Below are 19,183 nucleotides of genomic sequence, written 5' to 3' on the forward strand. Positions count from 1 at the left end.
GACCACGGAAAGCAAAACCCTGGATAAAGGGAGACTACCACATTTCCATGTATGTATATAGTCCAGGAGAAAAAAAAAAATGAAAGGCTGTACGTCCAAGTAATTATCAGATGTTACCTCAAAAAGATATGATTACGGATGGTCTGTAATTGAGTCTTTTTATCGGTGTATCCAAAGGTTTCTTTAAAATGAGCATATTCATACTATTTTTTAAAATTCTGAAGGTAAATGTGACATTCAAGCTTCAAAAAATGTATTTTAAATGACACAAGAGTACATGGTTATATTCTAGTTGTAAAAACTCTAGTGATATGGTAATTATAAATAGTATAAATAACAAATATATAATGTATATAATTCTATATATTGTATAATATGAATATAATTATATAAAGTAAAATCCTCCTTCACCACTAAATTATTTTCCAAAGGGAAAAAAAGAAGGCAAGATTCCCTCACCTTTCATAAACACAATCCAGATATGGTTAAACACACACACCAATGGAGTTAGTATCTGAACACAGTGTAATAACTGCCTATTATCTTAGCTGAATGGGCCTAACTACAAGTCAGGAAACCATGTAGTAACAGAAGAGGCAGGCCTGGCTTACTCTGACTAGCGTGAGAAACGCCCACAGTGTGGCTGGTCACATTTTAACCCAGAACCTTGTAGTTCCACCCAGAAAGGCATACCACTGACAGATTGGGAGGAAGATAATGTGAGGCAGAGGGAGTTCAAACAACAAGACTCAACCCTGGAATTGAAAGGCTGGCCGTGGTTCTGAAGGCCCAGCCAGGAGAAACTGCTTACACGGAAGCCTTAGGAGTGAAAATCTTCTCTCCGAGGGCTGACAGGTGCAGGACTCAAGTCAAATTTCACATTACATTTGACCTGAGCTATTTTTATAAAGCTCCGACAAAATCAGTACTTTTTCCAGCAGTGAGTAACGCTTTAAGAAAGCTTTTCTTGTCTCATTTATCCCCCTGCCTTTGCATTTACAGAGCTCCCCGGGGAAAAAAGGCTGCCTGCGTGGATGTCCCCTGAGAGTTTTCATTATTGTGTGAAAAGCATTTTAGTTGCGCTGATAAGAATCTGTTTGTGTAAATAATCTCTTCCTAGGAAACCTGGAATTTTTCTGCCTCTTGATCACAAAGGGATGACTTGACTCTCAAAGAAGAGACAGGTTGGATCCTCAGACTCCTCACCTGTTTCTGTCCCCTTCGTGCACATTCAGGACACGCTCAGTTTCTCTATGCTTCATTCTCCTTGAATATGAGGTGAATACAGAAGAAAGACTCTAATGATAGTATCGAGGGGGGAAACAACAATTTTCTAGATGTTTCTATTACATGACAAGCTAGAAACACTGGGGCAGTTCAAAAGAATGAAGACATATGGGGGTTATAAGTGTTTGGGGAAACGAGCTATTGGGCGGAAAGGGCTATAGAACCGCGAAGCATTTTTATTGTGTTCTGCTAATCCTAAGAGAAGAGTCTGTTCTTGCTGATGCCGTTATAGGTACTTTCATCTGTTGCTTTAGTTTATGTCTTCTGGCACCACCTGCCAGACTATAATATTAGTTTTCAAGAATCAATTACCTTTTGGCATTTTAAGCACGTCTATGGTAGATATATGTCAGCCCTAGCACAGCCCAAAAGAACGTTGGCCCTGCAGTCCTGCACACCACGTAGACACGGACCACAGAACATTTGCAAATGCTGGGCTGACATCTGCGCCGCCACCCCTGCACCCCTGCATCAGAAAGCAGCGCAGCGTGAATACGGAGAGTCTGGGCTTTGGTACAGGCTGGCACTTGGGCGATGTGTTTCCTTTTTGCACGCTCCCTGCCTCTCTGTTTTCTCATGCATAAAATGGGGTGATGATAATAACACATCTCATAGAGCTGTGTGATGATTAAATAAAAGCGTGCATGTGAAGTTCTCAGTACAGGGCCAGGTAGGTAGAAAATATCCTATAATATTAGGTCCTAAACCTTTTTGCCAGACCATAAGGCAACGGCCTCCCTCCCCATGGTCTACAGTGCTGCCTCCCACTCATCTTTGCTTCTTGCCATCCCTCTGCAGCTCTGTGGAATATTCCTTCAGAACACAACCCAGTCAGTCCATCTGCCCTCTTTGGTTTTGCCCTGCTATGTGTCTTATATCCATTCTCCGTCCCAGATAGTAAAACCCACGAGGGCAGAGAATTGTGTGCCAGCTTTGTGCACAGAAATATTGGGGAGCAATGTTGGGACTTCTCAGGGGACAGAATGGGGTGGTGTAGAATCAATTTTATATAAATATCAAAGGGCAGGCTTTCAAGCGGAGATGGAAACTGGGGCCAAAGAGGGAGGATAACCCTCCTGCGGATACAGAGCCTCCTTTCGCTGAGGCTGGAACAGATGTCCCTCTGTGTGACAGTGGGATCTCATTTTGCCTTTCTGAGCCCTTCCTCAAATGCTATCTCTGACCCCAAGGCTCTTCCTCACGCATCCAGCCCACTGGCTGGTTAGTGCTTCCACGTATGTTCACTTACCCCTGCTTTGGGGTTTGACTCAGGAGAACTGGTCTCCGTAAGGGGGAGCTGGCCCCATCCCAGGACCCCAACAAAATGATTCTGGTCGGTCACTTGGTGCCTGCAGGCTTCTTACGTGATGCTGATGAATGGTTCAAGCAGCTAGATGTGCAGGATGCTCTGTGTCCAAGTTCCCTGGCCACGTAGACTCTGGGGCACGGTCAGCCCTTGGCAAACGTTTGGCCTGGCCCGCAGCTTGATTCCACATTGGTGCCATGTTTTGTTTGCCAGTCTCCCAAATAAAGAAAGATGCAGGACAGCTTCTGGTACTGCCATCCAGGCCTTCAACTTTCCATCCCGTATGAGCGAGCTTTGGTCTCACGGCTCCCTTTTAAATGAAAGCAGTCGAGTGGTTAAATATTCATGCTTTGCTTATTTCAGTATATTTAATTTATTGCGTATCACTTTTCCTGGGTTTTATATAAACTTGTCCGAGGACTTTTTTTTTCAGTGTAAATCCTGGCAGAGTGCTCCCTTTTCCTTGGCAGAACGTTGATGAGTTAAAGTATATAAAATGTCTGCCTAGCTAAGAAGGTGATATCTTTTTTTTTTTTTACAGATTGCTCTTGTACTTTAATAAAAATAATACTCCAGTCATTATCAGCATCATTAATTAATCTTTAGTGATTATTAATGTGGTGCTTCACATAAGGTGCCGTTAAAACATCTGCTTCATTTTATTCCCAAGGCTGGAAACCACTGCCTCAGCTTGTCTGCCCAGCATTTTCTATTCCGTTAGGTGTTGAAAATGAAGTGGAGATTGTGTTTTTTTTCCTTCTCATTTCTCTCCCTGGTAAAAATGGAATCCTATCTTCCCCTTCTCTCTCTTTTTGCAGAGCAAGTCTTCACGAAGCTCTATCTTACAACTGTCTTGGTCTGGAAGATGTGATGAGAGGGCTATTTCTCAGACCTGAATAGTAGGCTATAACTCTTCTCCTTCGAAAGCCTTCCTCACCCTCACACCCAGGGTTTTGGGAAGCCAAAGCGTTATGCAGATACAAACGTGATTGGGGCCAGATTGAGGTTCAGAACTCTGTGGATGCATATCTAAAACAAAGGGCTGACAACAATCAATGAGAATTTAAGGTCTTTATAGGAGAGCTTCTAACTATGGCCCTTGGAGGCATATTTTCCTTTTTTTAAGAAGTCATAAGGCCCTGTCGTACCCAATTTTCAAATATGTGGAGAATGATCCCTTCATTGTGGGGAGCTAATTGAAACGGAAGAGGCGCTGCTGTGGCCTGCACACTGCACGCCCCACTGCCCCAGCATAACACAGACATCATCACTTGCACCGCCTCTTGCCACCCACAAGGCATCTGTTAGAACCTAAGTCACAGTATTAGCCAAAGAGAATAACAAAACAAAGTTAGACATTTAAATTAACTGCCAAAGAAGAAATCACATGTCACTTTTCTGTTTAAGAACATTATATAAGCAGCAACAGAAGAAAGGGGAAAAAAAGGAAAAAGGAAGGAGGAAGCCAGGAAGGGATGGAGAGGGAGTGTGAAGGGAAGGAGGATGGGAAGGGAGGGATGGAGGGAGGAAGGACAGAAAAACTAAGTAGAAACTTAAGAAATGTACAAGAACTATAGGAAGGAAATTTGGGGAGTTATTGTAGGACATAAAACAAGATTTTTATAACAAGAGAATGGGGATGGGAACAAGTAATATTTTAAAAAGGCAATTTCCAAATTAATCTGTGAATTTAATGCATTTAATCTTAAATGAAATTTTTTAAGGAACTTGAAACGTTATTCTTAATTCTATTACCTGAAAGACTAATTTGTTAGTAAAGGGATACTTGTATTGCCTGATATGAAATTTAAAAGACGTGATATTTAAAAGTGTTTACCAACGTAAGAGTAGACTAATGAATAGAAAGAATAAAACCCAAACATATACATAGATAAAAATATTTTATATGTGATAGAGATGACATTTCAGACAAGTGAGAAAATGTTTTAGGAAAACTATTTGGTGGGGTGTTGTGTTAGTTTCCTAGGGCTGCTATAATTAATTACCGCAAAGTTGGTGTCTTAGAACAACAGAAATTTTTTCTCTCAGATTTGAAAGCCAGAAGTTGGACATCAGTTTTATTGAGTCGAAAGCAAGGTGTTGTCAGGGCCTCCCTCCCTCTGGAGGCGTTAGGGGAGAATCTGTTCCCTGCCTCTCCAAGTTTCTGGTGGCTGTTGGCGTTCCTTGTCTTGTGGCTGCATCACCCCACACCCTGCCTTCGTCTGCCATCACCTTCTCCTGGTCTCTGTGTGTCAAATCTCCCTCTGTCTCTCTCTCATAAGGACACTTGTGATTGGATTTAGGGACCATCCAGTTAATCTAGAATAATCTCCCCATGTCAAAATCCTTCAATTAATCTCAATCATCAAGATCCTTTTTACTTACACGGGAGCACATGTTCCAGGGATTAGGACCTCATCTCTTTGGGTGGCCATTAGTCAGCCTACTACAGCGGTAAATTAGATTCTCATCTCACCTTATACATCAAGTAAATTGATAATGTGTTAAATTCTTAAATAGAAGAATATGAAGGCAAATAGTCATCTGATCTCAGAAGGGGGATGGCCCTTTTAAGCATAAAAGAAAAGATTAATGGTTCTGCTTATGTAGAAATGTAAAAGCTTGCTTAGGTCTAAAATGACCATACACAAAATTACAAAGAATTGACAAATTGGAAAAAGCATTTGCAACAAAGTTTCTATCATTAATGTATGAGAAGCTTTTATAAATCAGAAAAAGACATCTCCTAATAGAAAAATAGTCCAAGAATAGGAATAGGCATTTCACAAAAGAAGAAAAATCAAAAGGTCAATGAACATTAAAAAAAAAAAATGTACCCTTGTAGTAATCAAAAGCAAGTTAAATGTTGATGATGTATTCGTTTGGGCCAACAAATTGACAAAAATTATAAAAATTGCAAGAACCCATAAAGCAAGAAGAGGAGGAAATTTCCTCATTTAATTCCTCACATGAAGTTATTGGTGCAGCCTTTCTCAAGAACTATTTTGCAATAAATGCATAAGGCCTTAAAATGTGTATTCACTTTGAGTCATAAATTGTGATTTTAAATTATGGCAATAAATGAGCAACTAAACAAACAGAATTGTACCTGCAGGCTCCTCATAGCTTCATTAAAACAAGGCGAAATTACAAATGGTCTAATATCCCATAAGGGAAAGTGAAAAATGTTTACAGTATGTGGTTAAATGAAAAGAACAAGTTACAAGGCCATCTGTACATCTGGTCCCTTGACTGTGTGTGTATCTGAAATACTGAGTGAAAATGTTAACAGCTGTCCTCACTGGAGATATAGAACTATGGGTGATTCTTCCCACCATTTAAAAATTCTTCAAGTTTTACACTGAGTATGTATTACTTTTGTAATTTGGAAAGAAAGGATAAATGCATATATTTAAAAACGATCCATACAGAAAAAAGTCATATCTTCTAAATGCGGCAAATACTATTTTCATCTTCCTTTCCATTTTCACCTCCCTTGATTACCCAACACCTGCCCAGTGTTGCTGCAGCAGAAGAGAATCTCAGCCTGCTCTGAGCTGGATCCTGTGTTCTCATAAGCTTATGTCTTTATACATGTTGTTCCTTCTGCCCCAAGTCCCCAGAGAGTCCTACCACTCATAGAAAACCCAGTCCTCTAAGGAGGGCAGAGAATCTTCACAATGCCTCTAAGAAGAATAAATTACTTCCTCATCTTTGCTGTCACAGTTCAGCACACTTCAATATGCCGTGATTGTATTTCTCTTCTGTTTAGGTGCCATGGCTCTATTTCCCTCCTGGATTGCGACCTTAGTGCAGGTGAGTCAGAATCACATGGGAACCTCCAGTCCCCGGCACAGGACGTGGGGTAGGGGGTTAGATTGGCCCACGAAGAATGTAAAGAGAAAAAGGCTACCCCCAGCCATGGTGCTAGGAGGGAAAGTAAGGTACAAGGTGCCCAAAGATGAGAGTCAAACCTGATCTTTTTAGATTGGTCAAATGGGCATTTTTAAATTGGACATAATTCTTTCAACCTACTGATTGATATTGGTTGAAATTAATACATTTCAGATTTGGTTTGAGTTGCCTGCATATTTTGGATTTTTTTAGTGTGAAGAAAGCTGTCTCATTGTTGCTTCTCCTTAACTTTTAATTAACGTTAAATGTTAAATGCTGCAGTAGGCTGGTGGTGTTTCCAAACAGGCTCACCTTTTTACAAAATCAGATTCCTGAGCCGTGCTGAATCATTGACTCTGAGTGAGTCTTTGAAGATAATTAGAAACAGCTGGGGAGCAGAGAGGCCTCAGCACATACCTTTCCATAAAAAGAAGAGAACAGGTGAGAAAAAGGAGTCAGAGATTAATAAGCCTGGGGCTGGTCAGGTCACCTCTCAGAGTCATAACTCTGTTTTTATTAAATAAGTAAAGGAGCTTCCATGGCATTTGGTTGATAGCAGCTGCTGGATCTGAGACGTTAGGAAGGAAAGAGCAGGTGTCTTTAAGGAGCGGCTGGGGCGGGTTGTAAAGCTGAGCTCTCAGCCAGGGAGTCAAGGAAAGATGCCATTTACTTCCAGGTTGTCACTGGACTAAGTAGGGAATTGTCTGAAGAAGATCACGGTTGAGTTTAGAATTAAGTAAACAAATATATAGACTCAAATTTTATTGCTCTGGGAGTAAAATTAAATGTGCTGGATTTTGGTGCACTTTTTCTTTCTAGTAGCGGGTGTTCCATTTTGTATGGTGGCATTTGTATATATTAGATGTAGTAGTTGTGGAATAGTTTTACTCTAGGTTTTAATTTTTTTTCCTCACATTCCCAGTGAAAGCCTAAACTGCCCACTCCCAGATAGGGAGCAGAGCACAGGATGGATCGGAAATATTTGTGTGTCCAGAGGCAGAAACGTGTACCTAGGGCTGGTGCTGGCTCGAGAACTAAGCAGCTCGAGCTTGGGTGAATCACAACCTCCAGGGCTCAGTTTATCTCTCGATAGGGTGAGGGACACAGACTAAATCATTGTTATTGATGAAACTGATTTTTAAAAAATGGAGTGTAGTGATTCTGGCTGAGATAGAGGAGGACCCAGACTCTGTCTGCTAGCCTTACCCTGCTCCCTCTCTATCCAGACACCCCAAGGAAGCCCATGGAGTTTGAAACGGAATGAAACCTTAACAAAATTACCTTGTCACTCATCTGAACTCACTCCCTCATTTGAAGACATCCACCCAATCTGCAAATTAACTGAAACATGATTTAAGTACTTCCCTGGTGGCACAGTGGTAAGAATCTCCTGCCAATGCAGGGGACACGGGTTCGAGCCCTGGTCCAGGAAGACCCCACATGCTGCGGAGCAACTAAGCCCGTGAGCCACAACTACTGAACCCGTGTGCCACAACTACTGAAGCCCGTGCGCCTAGAGGCCATGCTCCACAACAAGAGAAGCCACCGCAATGAGAAGCCCGCACACCGCAAGGAAGAGTAGCCCCCACTCACCGCAACTAGAGAAAGCCTGCTCGCAATAATGAAGACCCAATGCAGCCAAAGATAAATGAAATAAATTTTTTAAAAAAGAAAAAGGATTTAACTGTTTACTGAGGTTTTAAACAATGAAACAAATCAAACAAACAAAAAACTATGAGAAGGATATTCAATTCATCACCAGAGCATAATTTCTCTCTGGGTCTCCCTCCCCACTCCACTCTCAAGTCCCACCTCCCCTTCCTGCTTCCAAAGTCCTGCCCTTCCTCCCTTCCACTCACTACATGCAGACTCCTGAACTCAGCTTCTGGAGTGTGATTCCCACCCTCCTTCCTCCCCCTCCCCGCTCCTTAGCTCCTTAGCAGATCTGTCCATTTCTCCTTCAGTCCCTTTCTGTCCTGTCCAATGGGAATCTCAGCTTCTCATTATACTCCAGTTTTATCTCATTCTGCCCCCTTAAAACTCCATTAACTCTGTGAACAGTCCCAGGCAGGTAACAGCAGCCCAATGTGAGATTCATGAATTTCTTCTGTTTAGAGTGGGGAGTGGGGAGGGGTTCCAAAATGCTTATAACTAAGTATATTCTTTACCAGTTCTCTCCTCACGGGGGATACTAATGTCCCATTCTTAGAACTCCCACCCTGCCTCCTGCTGTAATGCAAATCACTAAAAACAGTGTGTGACTGGGACACCTGGGTCAGAAGCACTGTGCGAGGTTTGCATTTTGGGAGGTGTTTTTTAATGCTCGTTTCCTCTTCCTTCTGTGTTTCTTTTGTCCTTTTTTCCTAACCAGTAGCCATTCCTAGGACCACTTCCCACTGCCCCAGCATTTCTGTGCCAGGACAGATGGTCCAGAATGGAAGGTCTCCCTGGCTCTTTAAGGAAGGCTTGGGATCTTTCCGAGTGAGTTGCCCCATAGGATTCATCAGGCTTTGTGTGGACACAGGGGCACCCGAGGGGGCAGCAGTCCGAGGGGGCGGGTGCCAGCTAATAACTGAGGTCCTTCAATTATCATCAGGGTGTAGATGCAGCTCTGCAGCTAGAAGTACAGCACTTCCTGCGTTGGTCACACTCACCTGTGTCCCTGTGGCTGGGGCTTTCTCAGACACAGTCAATATAAGTTTAAGGGTTTTTTTGCTCCACATGAAAGAGGACCACAATCTCCGCCCCCACGTCAGAATGACTGTGTTTTCCTAATCACTGTGCACATATTTCTTGCCTTTGATATGCGTGGATCCATTTCCTTATGTGTTACTCACTACTCTGGTGCCATAGTCCCTGCTGTGACCCCCGCACGCACACGCACACACACATTCACCCTCACACCCCTGTGGAGAAAACGCCCTGTTGCCCGGCTTTGGACAATGCCAGGACCCCACAGAGTGTGCACTCTATTCAGTGCTTGCCCACCAACCTGTCCCTTTGGCAGCTGCAAACCAACCACATCTACAGATCTTTGCTTTTTGCTTCCTCCACTGGCAGGGCCACTTGTAAAGGTAGGTGATGGAGGAAATTTTAATACGCAGCAGGTGAGTGTGAGTGTGTGTGAGTGTGTGAGAGAGAAGGAGAGACAAAGAGACAGAGAGCAGGAGTCTCCCAGGCATCACTCAGCTGGGTCTGTATTTGTATAACATTAGTTTCCTGCTATAACATTAGTTTCCTGCAGAGTCATCGGGCTGGGGAACCAGTTCTGTCTCATTGTAGAGCTGTGCACCTGTTGCAGATTGCATTCACCCAACATACTTTCTCCTCCCTTTGTGTGCTCATCCCCTTGGACTGGAGCCCGGGCTTTGCACTGGCCCAAAGAGACATGAGGGAGCCCAGGACTTAGACTCAGATGATCTTGTCCGAATCTGGCACTGCCAGGAGAGGCAGAGAGAGGATCATGACGGAGCGGTTAATGGCATATGGTCGGTGGACCCAGGCTGTCTGGGTGTGAATCCTGAAGCTGCCTCCTACCAGGTCTGTGACCTTGAACAAGCTACTTAATACCACTATGCCTCAGTCTCCTCTTGTGTAAAATGGGGATGATAAGACTAGCACCCCGCTCATGGGGTTTTTGTGAGGGCTGGGTTAACTCAACATAAGTCTCCTTCACAGTAAGCTCTAGATAAGCACACTATTTGTTATTCATAGAAGCAATGGGAATAATCCTGTGCTGTTGCACAAAGCAAAGGCCCTGCTATTATTACTAGTTGTGTGAGTTTGGGGTGAATTAACCTCTCTGAATCTCATTTTCCCCATCTGTAAAATGGGGATGAAATCAGAACCCCCTCCCCCCCACCCTGCCCCAACAAGACTGTGCCTTATTGTTAAGCACAAGTTTGTTTGTTGGAAATGGAAATCTGTAGTCGATCATGTCTTTGCTGCTGAAGATTGTGCCAGGCTCCACATGCCCTGCTCTAGGAAGTTTGAAGTTGTGGACCAAAACATCTCAAATATTTAAAATCCAAGAAGGACCAAAAAAATAAAGGCAAGTCATGACTCATTCTTTGGGGTCACATGTCTCATATCCCAAAGGGTTTAGGAGGAACTTGCTTTTCCTGAATCCACATGTGATTGCTCCAGAGGGACCTCCTTTGACTACACCAGGAGAGCTAAAGGGCTGATGGGTTCTGAAGAGCGGAGGAATGCTGTACAGATCTGGGATGTGTGATGGAGCAGAGCTACTGATTCTATTATTCCCGATTCTGCCACTTCTTTGCTGTGTAACCTTTGGCATGTTAGTTAACCTCTCTGAATCTGAGCTTTCTTCTCAAAAGGAAGATTAATAAGGTATCATAAAAGAATCTGCAAATGTTTGTTCCTTTCTCTTGGAAAAAACTTAGCATCTGGGTTTATCAGGCCAACCTTTGGATCTGGGTTGATGCATGGAACATGGTTTATGAGCTATAAGAAGTGAAAATGCAGTGTGATTTTAAAGTTCCGAAGGTACTTATTATAAAACAATAGGTGTTTTTTTTGTTTTGTTTTGTTTTTTTGCAGTACGTGGGCCTCTCACTGTTGTGGCCTCTCCCATTGCGGAGCACAGGCTCCGGACGCGCAGGCTCAGCGGCCATGGCTCACGGGCGCAGCCGCTCCGCGGCATGTGGGATCTTCCCGGACCAGGGCATGAACCCGTGTCCCCTGCATCGGCAGGTGGACTCTCAACAACTGCACCACCAAGGAAGCCCCAGTAGGTGTTTTTTAAAACCCAGCTGAGTTGGTAGTGGGCTTTCTGGATCTGGCCCTTGATAACTCTCCCACAGTTAAACAGTTTGCTCTTCAATCTAAGAGTAGTTCAGCATCTTAAATCATGAAGCAAATTACTGTGTATACTAATCTCTTTACCATGTTAGATAGGATGACCATGTAAAGGGTAAGGAATAGCCTTAGGATGGGTGCTTGTCTGTGCATAGCTTGGACAGATCAGATAAAGAGAAAGCCAAAAGGACCATAATGAACAGCCTGGGGATGAAATGAAGATGGTCTGACATGGCCTCTCCTGGTGTCTTCTGGGAATTGCTGTGGGGTTATGGCTGGAGTCACAGGAGGTAATCCTTCCCAAACTCCCACTGCCCAAGCTCTGAAAAATCCTGCCCTGGAGGCATTTTCAAATGCTGGTCACAATCCTTGAAAATCGGCCTACTTTGGCCATCTCCTCTGGGGTATCTATTGATACATTGGGCTGTACCTCCAAACTGTTCTGAAATCTGACCACTTCTCACCACTTCCACTATTATTCTCTGATCCAAGTCATCATTATCTCTCAGCTGAGTTATTGTATATAATCTCCTAAGTGATACCCTTGCTTCTGCCCTTGACGTCGACTGAAGCCAGAGCACTGCACTCTGGAATCATCTACTGACTCCCCATCTCACTTAGAGTGAAAAAAAAAAAAAAGCCAGTATATTGACCTAAACGCCCTAATCCATCTGGCTTCTGCAACCTTCTCTCTCTGTCTCCTAGTCTCCCTGTGTTCCTTGCTCTGTGCTGCCCCTAAGGCCTCCGTAGGAACTATTCCTCCAACAGGTGCCTGTGTCCAGAATTCCAGATCATTCTCTCTTCAAACCTTACTCACTGGTTGTTATTTTTACTGGACACACAGGTCCTAAAACTTGGAGATCATGTTTTTAATAATCCCCCAAAGGACAGAGCTCAAACTCTGTTCCTCCAGCCTGCATGGGTTGTTCCTTTCTCTGAATTCCTAGAGCATTTTTATTCCAGGAATCTCATAGTTTGATGACTTATTTATACTTTGCCTGGACTGATCCTTACTCATAACCCATTTTAAAATTGGGTTATTTGTATTTTTATTAGTGAATTATAAGAGGTTTTAATATATTCTAGACACAAGCCCATTATTAAATATATGATTTGCAAATATTTTCTCCCATTCAGTGGAGTTCTCTTAATTTTCATGATGGTATCTCTTGAAGCACAAAAGTCTTAAATTTCGATGTAGTACAATTTATCTAATTTTTCTTTTTGCCACTGGTGCTTTTGATATCATATCTAAGAAGGCTTTGCCTAACCCAAGGTCACAGAGATCTTCTCCAATATTTCCTTCTAAGAGTTTTATAGTTTTAGCTTTTAAATTTAGGTCTGTGATCCATTTTGAGTTAATTTTTTGTGTATGGTATGAGGAAGGGGATTTAACATCTTTCTTTTGCATACGAATATCCAGTTTTCTCAGCAATATTTGTTGAAAAGACTATTCTTTTCCCAGTGAATCATCTTGGCACTCTTGTCAAAAGATAATTGACTGTAAATGAGAAGGTGTTATTTCTTGACTCTCAATTCTGTCCCACTGATGAGTATGTCTATCTTTATGCCATAACCACACTGTTTTGTAGCTTTGTAGTGAGTTTCAAAATCAGAAAGTATGAGTCTTTCCACTTTGTTCTTCTTTTTCAAGATTGTTTTGGCTATTCTGAGTCCCTTGAATTTCCATGTGAATTTTAAGACTGGCTTGTCAATTTCTGCACAGAAGCCAGCTGGGATTTTGATAGAGACTGCCTTGAATTTGTAGATTGATTTGGGGAGTACTGCCATTTTAATGATATTAAGTTTTCAGGTCCTTCAATGTGTGATGTCTTTCCATTTATTTAGTTCTTTAATTTCTTTCAATAATGTGTAGTTTTCAGAGTATAAGTTTTGTACTTTTGTTAAATTTATTATTATTTTATTTTATTTTACGATGCTCTATAACTGGGTCAAGGATTTTCTTTAAAAAGCAATGGAAGTCATTGAAGGGTTTTAAGCAGGAATGGAAATGACCATGATTGAATTTTTAAAGATCCCTCTGGCCTCTGTGTTGAAAATTCATTTAAGGGGGTAAGAGTAGATGAAGGAAGACCAATTAAGAGGCTGCTGCAGTGGTCCAAGTGAGAGATGGTGGTAGCTAGACAAGGATGGTGAATCAGACATGGTAAAATGTAGACAGACTCAAGACGCCTTTAAAGGAAATTCAATAGAATATAGTGATGGATTGGATTTGAGGGCATGAGAAAGGGAAGTATCAAGGCTTTTATCTTGTGTAACAGAATGGGTGGTGGGGCCATTCATTATGATAAGGAAAACAGGAAAAGAACCAATATATGGTCTTTAAATACCACCTTACCTTAGAGATAATTCAATCCAACCCACATATTATCTCAGTTGATTTTTCTAAGACTTTTATGAGGTAGGTAGGATAAGCATTAATGTCCTCAAGTGCTGAGTGGTAAAACTGAGGCCACCATGGGAAAGAGCACTGATGAGAAGTCAGAAAGCATGGGATTTGGCCCAGGCTATGTTCAATATTGCTGGGTTCCCTTGGTCATAACAGTTAACTCCTGGAGCGGTTGGCTTCTTTATCTATCAAATGTGGGACTTGGTGAAGTTATCCCTAAACTCCCTTCTGATCTGCCTTCGTTCACTGTTACCATTCATTCAGAAATACATGTGGGGTTGAGGTACATGGGCAGAAACACATCTGATGATGGAATTGGGATGTGAACTCATCTCCCAATTTCTAGTCCTCTCATTTATTTTTTTCCCCCACTCATATTTTATGAGAAAAATGGATGTCTCCACCTTGCTCTGGGCAAGATACTGGGCAGTGTGGTTTATACTTGGGTCAATACATCTAATTTTAAGCTTTGGCAACAGGGACACATTAGTTAAAAATCCCTTGAAGCTGTGATTGTGTTTATGATTGTCTTTAATATGTTTGTAAGACTTGTGCTTCAGGCATTTACACTTCTATTCCCACTGTGACTTTAAGCCCTTGCCAAATTTAGAAGTACTCTCTTTTCTCTCCTCCTGTGGTGCCCACTCAGAAACTTTCTCAATCAAGAATGACTCATGGGTTGCTGCCCACAGACCAGACCTTAGGTATTCACTCTGGAGTGTGTCAGGAGTAGTTCTTAATCTCTTATGAAATCTGGTACACGGTAGCAGAAGTCCACCTATGGGGTGGGAAAAGTAAATACCAAAAAAGTGTTGCTGTACTTGAAAAAGGATCCGTGAGTTTTCCCAGGTGATGAAGAGGGAGATTATTGCCCCCAAACCCAGGCCCTCACCACCAAGCACCACCCGCTCAGGACTCTGAGAGGGTGAGGAGAAGACTCGCTCTGTGCTCAGCTGGTTCTAGGCTCAGGCTTCCTCCTCGGTGGCCTTGGTAACCTGAATAAGGAAGAGGGAGGAGGGATTCTCTTCAGGACCAGCCTTTGAATTGGCCGCCTGGATGAAGGCCCAGGACACACCTGATCTAGTCAGTTTCCAGCAGCTTCTTTCAAACAACAAACAAGCTCAGCATTTACGCAGTGTATATACATTTCCATCACAATAGCTGCCCTGCTTTTATGGAACCAGGAACAATTTGATAGTGCAGATAAAGGGGGAACGCTTTGAAAGAGGATACCCACTGAAATAACACCTCTGTCAAAGGGGCACGTTTCCTCCACACATGATCCCTTTGGACGAGTGTCACGTCGCAGAGAAACAGGATAGCGACTCCAAATGGTCATTTCTGCACATTTTGATGATGACTTTTACAGAGTTGACTGCAGAGCTGTCGGGCTGACAGAACTTGCCCACCAGCTGGGCGATGAGCCCCGTCCTTGGCTGTGAACAGGGACGCGGAGGTGGAACGTGTGCCTCCGAGCGGGGGAGACATCTCAACGTGTCACTTCCCTTCGGGGGGAAAACAAGGCTTCCAGAGAGTCTGAGAGTCCACAAGTTTTAAGAAAACCAGCTCCTGTCTGAAATGGGAAGAAAAGCTAATTATATGCTCTGGAGCGATGAGTCCCCAGTGTGACTACATAGCAGAATTGCCAGGAACACTTGGAGAAAGATAAATTCCTAAGCACCTGCCTGGACTTATTGAATCAGAGTCACCCTCCTTCCCCTACTCCCCCATGAGGGAATGGGGGAGCAGGAATCTGAATACGTTCACACCCCAAACCATTCGGACGAGATGACTGACGAAACTCCACTCTGAGAGCATTCATCCACAGGGCAACCTTGAGTCACTGCTCTCGCCACAGTCAGAGGAGGGCCATAGCCAGCACTTTGCTGTCTGTGAGGCGAATGTGTTAACAGGACAATAAAGGTCACAATTTCAGAGGAATTGAGAGGACAATCTGAATGAGAGAGGAGTTTGAAAAATAAAATGAGTAAAAGTACAGCTTCCTGTTTTTTTAAAATTATTTAACATCTTTATTGGAGTATAATTGCTTTACAACGGTGTGTTAGTTTCTGCTTTATAACAAAGTGAATCAGCTATACATATACATATATCCCCATATCTCCTCCCTCTTGCGTCTCCCTCCCACCCTCCCTATCCCACCCCTCTAGCTGGTCACAAAGCACCGAGCTGACCTCCCTGTGCTATGCGGTTGCTTCCCACTAGCTATCTATTTTACATTTGGTAGTGTATATATGTCCATGCCACTCTCTCACTTCATCCCAGCTTACCCTTCCCCCTTCCCATGTCCTCAAGTCCATACTCTAGTAGGTCTGTGTCTTTATTCCTGTCCTGCCCCTAGGTTCTTCAGAACCCTTTTTTTTTTTTTAGGTTCCATATATATGTGTTAGCATACGGTATTTATTTTTCTCTTTCTGACTTACTTCACTCTGTAGAACAGTCTCTAGGTCCATCCACCTCACTACAAATAACTCAATTTTGTTTCTTTTTATGGCTGAGTAATATTCCATCGTATATATGTGCCACATCTCCTTTATCCGTTCATCTGTTGGTGGACACTTAGGTTACTCCCATGTCCTGCTATTGTAAATAGAGCTGCAATGAACACTGTGGTATGTCTCATTATATGTATATATACCACATCTCCTTTATCCGTTCATCTGTTGGTGGACACTGAGGTTGCCTCCACGTCCTGGCTACTGTAAATAGAGCTGCAATGAACTGGAACTGCTTGCCAGCTCTTCGTAGCTGAGCAATACCAAGCCTGCTGGGTGAGTCACTAACATTTGAGGTCCTGCATTCCCAGAGGAGAAGCGATGGGACTGATAAAGTGGACCACCAGAGTAAACTGGAAGCACTTTCCCCTCTCCTGGTGGGGCTTCTGCCATCTTTGCCGCTGCTGCTTCTGCTGCTTTTCTAATGTTTCCGTGTCAGGCGGGGATTGGGGAGGAGGCTGAGATGGGTACAGGCAGGGGACTCCAAGCTTTGGGTGAGGGGAATGGAGAGGGCAGGAGTTGGGGGCTGGGGTGGAAGGACGAAGAAGCCTTATAGAAGATCAGTTCACCGAGAAGGGAAAAGAGTTGGTGATTTACTCTGTTCTGAAGGTTCTCTTCTGAGATCCGAGGGCAGAGCTCACATACAAGGGACAAGGATGCACGCTGGCCCCCGTGTCGGCCTCCCAGCCCCTCGAGCTTTACAGCAGCTTTCAGCCACCGGAGGCTAGGGCTCAGAGTTTGCCTCCGCTGGGTCTGTATGGAGACTGGTACACAGTTCTGCTTCCTTCAACAAGGTCTCTCACCCTTGAGCTCCCACCCAGAGCTCCTTTGCCTCTTGTCTAAATGTATGTTTCTACTGTACCTTAGAAGAAGTTCTCTCCTTTAGAGTTAGGAATTTCCACTTCCCTTAGTACCTTAGGTGGTTGAGATGATAATTCTATGTGATCTCTTTATAAAGCTGGCCGAATTGGGCTTCCCTCTAGCCTGAGGGTCCTCTGTGACCTATTGTTAACCTCTAGGTCTACCCCTCTGCCCCCCACCTCTACCTCACATGTATGGACTGTTTACCCCACTGGACCATAACCTTCCGCAGGGCAGGGAATAGGGATCGTTCATCTTCGGATCCCAGCACCTAGCATGCGGCTCGGCACTCAGGGGCTAGTGGCTCATGCTGGATAAAATTGAAGTTAAGTTAATCTGATAATGTGTTATGTGTTCCGTAACACATACACCACCTTGCCAGCCCGTGTCAGAAAGATCTAGGTCAAAAGATCTTGTTCTGCCGATATTAGGGATGTGTTAAAAAATTCTTTTTTGGACAGTTCAGATATTCAGCAAAAGTCTGCAGATCATTGCCATAAACAATGTCAAATGCACTCTTGCATTCCCCTCAAAATGCCCGGCCCCCTCGGCCTCTGAGGACTGAGGCAGCTCCCCATGAGGTGGGCGTGAAGAGTGAGGCCCACAGCCCTGGTCATGCTGCTGGGGCGTCCCAAGCTGGAGGTTCCCAGGCTGCTGCAGGATGGGCTCCGTGCTGGCTTCCAACCTCCAGCAGCTCAGGTTGCCGGCTTAACCCCTCCAGATTCAAAGGCCTTTGGCCTCATCTGGAACTGTCCCCTATGGCCCATGGGTCTTTAGGATGCTTTATCGTTTCATTTCCTGAGCGAGTGGTACCTTCCTGCGCTTCCACTCTGCCTCCTGAGGAGTGTATGGTTGGTGGTCATTTGCATACACGGGGGACATCCTTCTTCTGAGCCTGACATCTTGGTGGCTTTTTTTCTCTGTCCAGGAAGGTGGCTGCCCCACTGCTGTGTGTCACCACTGCTTCCTTGGGAGCTCATTCAGGGTCTGAGAGGCTCAGCCTCCCTCTTATATCAAGGTTTCCAATATGTTAAATAAAAATGCCGAAACAGGCTAACAAGAACTGTGACTTTCTTTTTATAGTTATGTTCAAGAAAATGATGCTTTTAATATGAAATGTCACATTTTGTTCATTTTTATACATGACAAAAGTATAGTTTAAAAATATCTGACTGGGGCTTCCCTGGTGGCGCAGTGGTTGAGAGTCCGCCTGCCGATGCAGGGGACACAGGTTCGTGCCCCGGTCCGTGAGGGTCCCACATGCCGCGGAGTGGCTGGGCCCGTGGGCCATGGCAGCTGGGCCTGCGCATCCGGAAAAAAAAAAAGATACAAAAATATCTGACTGATGTGAAATATCAAAAGTTTTATAGCAAAACAATGTAACTTTAAACATTGATAATCATGACTATTAGAAGGATGTCGTGACTTATGAGAATGTCATGACTGTCATGATTTAAATCATTGCTACATTCTATTCATAATCTATTGATTACATTCTAAAAAGAGACAAAAATGTCCCATCACAGAAGGAAGTGTCACATAATATAAAGTTGCTAATTACAAGATAATTATAGGAAATATAGAAAATATTAATTTATAGTGCCTTAGAGACAGCCTGGCTCTGGGAAATTAAAATTAAATGATGATATCTTTCCGCTCTCTCACTTTATCTTTGCTAGCAGCAAAAGTTTAAAATTGAGGCTCTGTATGACCGTGTGACATAAGATAAATGCACTCCCCGACTCCCCTCTCCTCCTCTGCCAGCACCCCGCCTGGTCCCCTACAGTGCTGCAGCCAGTTGGGCAGTCCCGGGATGCAGAAGGCCTATAGCTTTATGACTGTGTCTGTGGCAGGGGTACGTCCCAGTGGAGAAGCCTGGGCACCACATCGTCTCTGGGTCCCCACCATTTGCAGGCACGCGGCTCTCAGTCTGCTTTCTTCCCAGCAGCCAATCCCTGTTTCTCTTTGCTTTCCCTCAGACTACTGGAACAATTTGCCAGCAGAGCGGGGTGGGGTGGGGGGGATAACTGGGAATTTACATCTCCCTGGGGGGCCAGTGAACTGACTGGTTCAGAGGTATAAATACCCCAG

The 19,183-nt window shown here is 43.7% G+C and overlaps 1 long non-coding RNA gene across 1 annotated transcript; it reads left to right on the top strand.

Annotated features, from left to right (window-relative positions):
* Positions 1–748: 748 nt before the first annotated feature.
* LOC113613803 (uncharacterized) lies at positions 749–7,911 on the top strand. Its single transcript, XR_003430369.1, has 3 exons — positions 749–855; positions 6,366–6,409; positions 7,714–7,911. It is a non-coding gene; the product is annotated as an uncharacterized LOC113613803 (long non-coding RNA).
* The last annotated feature ends 11,272 nt before the right edge of the window (positions 7,912–19,183 follow it).

This window comes from Aethalodelphis obliquidens, unplaced genomic scaffold, assembly GCF_003676395.1.
Source record: "Aethalodelphis obliquidens isolate GAN/ISIS:26980383/991018 unplaced genomic scaffold, ASM367639v1 scaffold4, whole genome shotgun sequence".
NCBI lineage: Eukaryota > Metazoa > Chordata > Mammalia > Artiodactyla > Delphinidae > Aethalodelphis > Aethalodelphis obliquidens.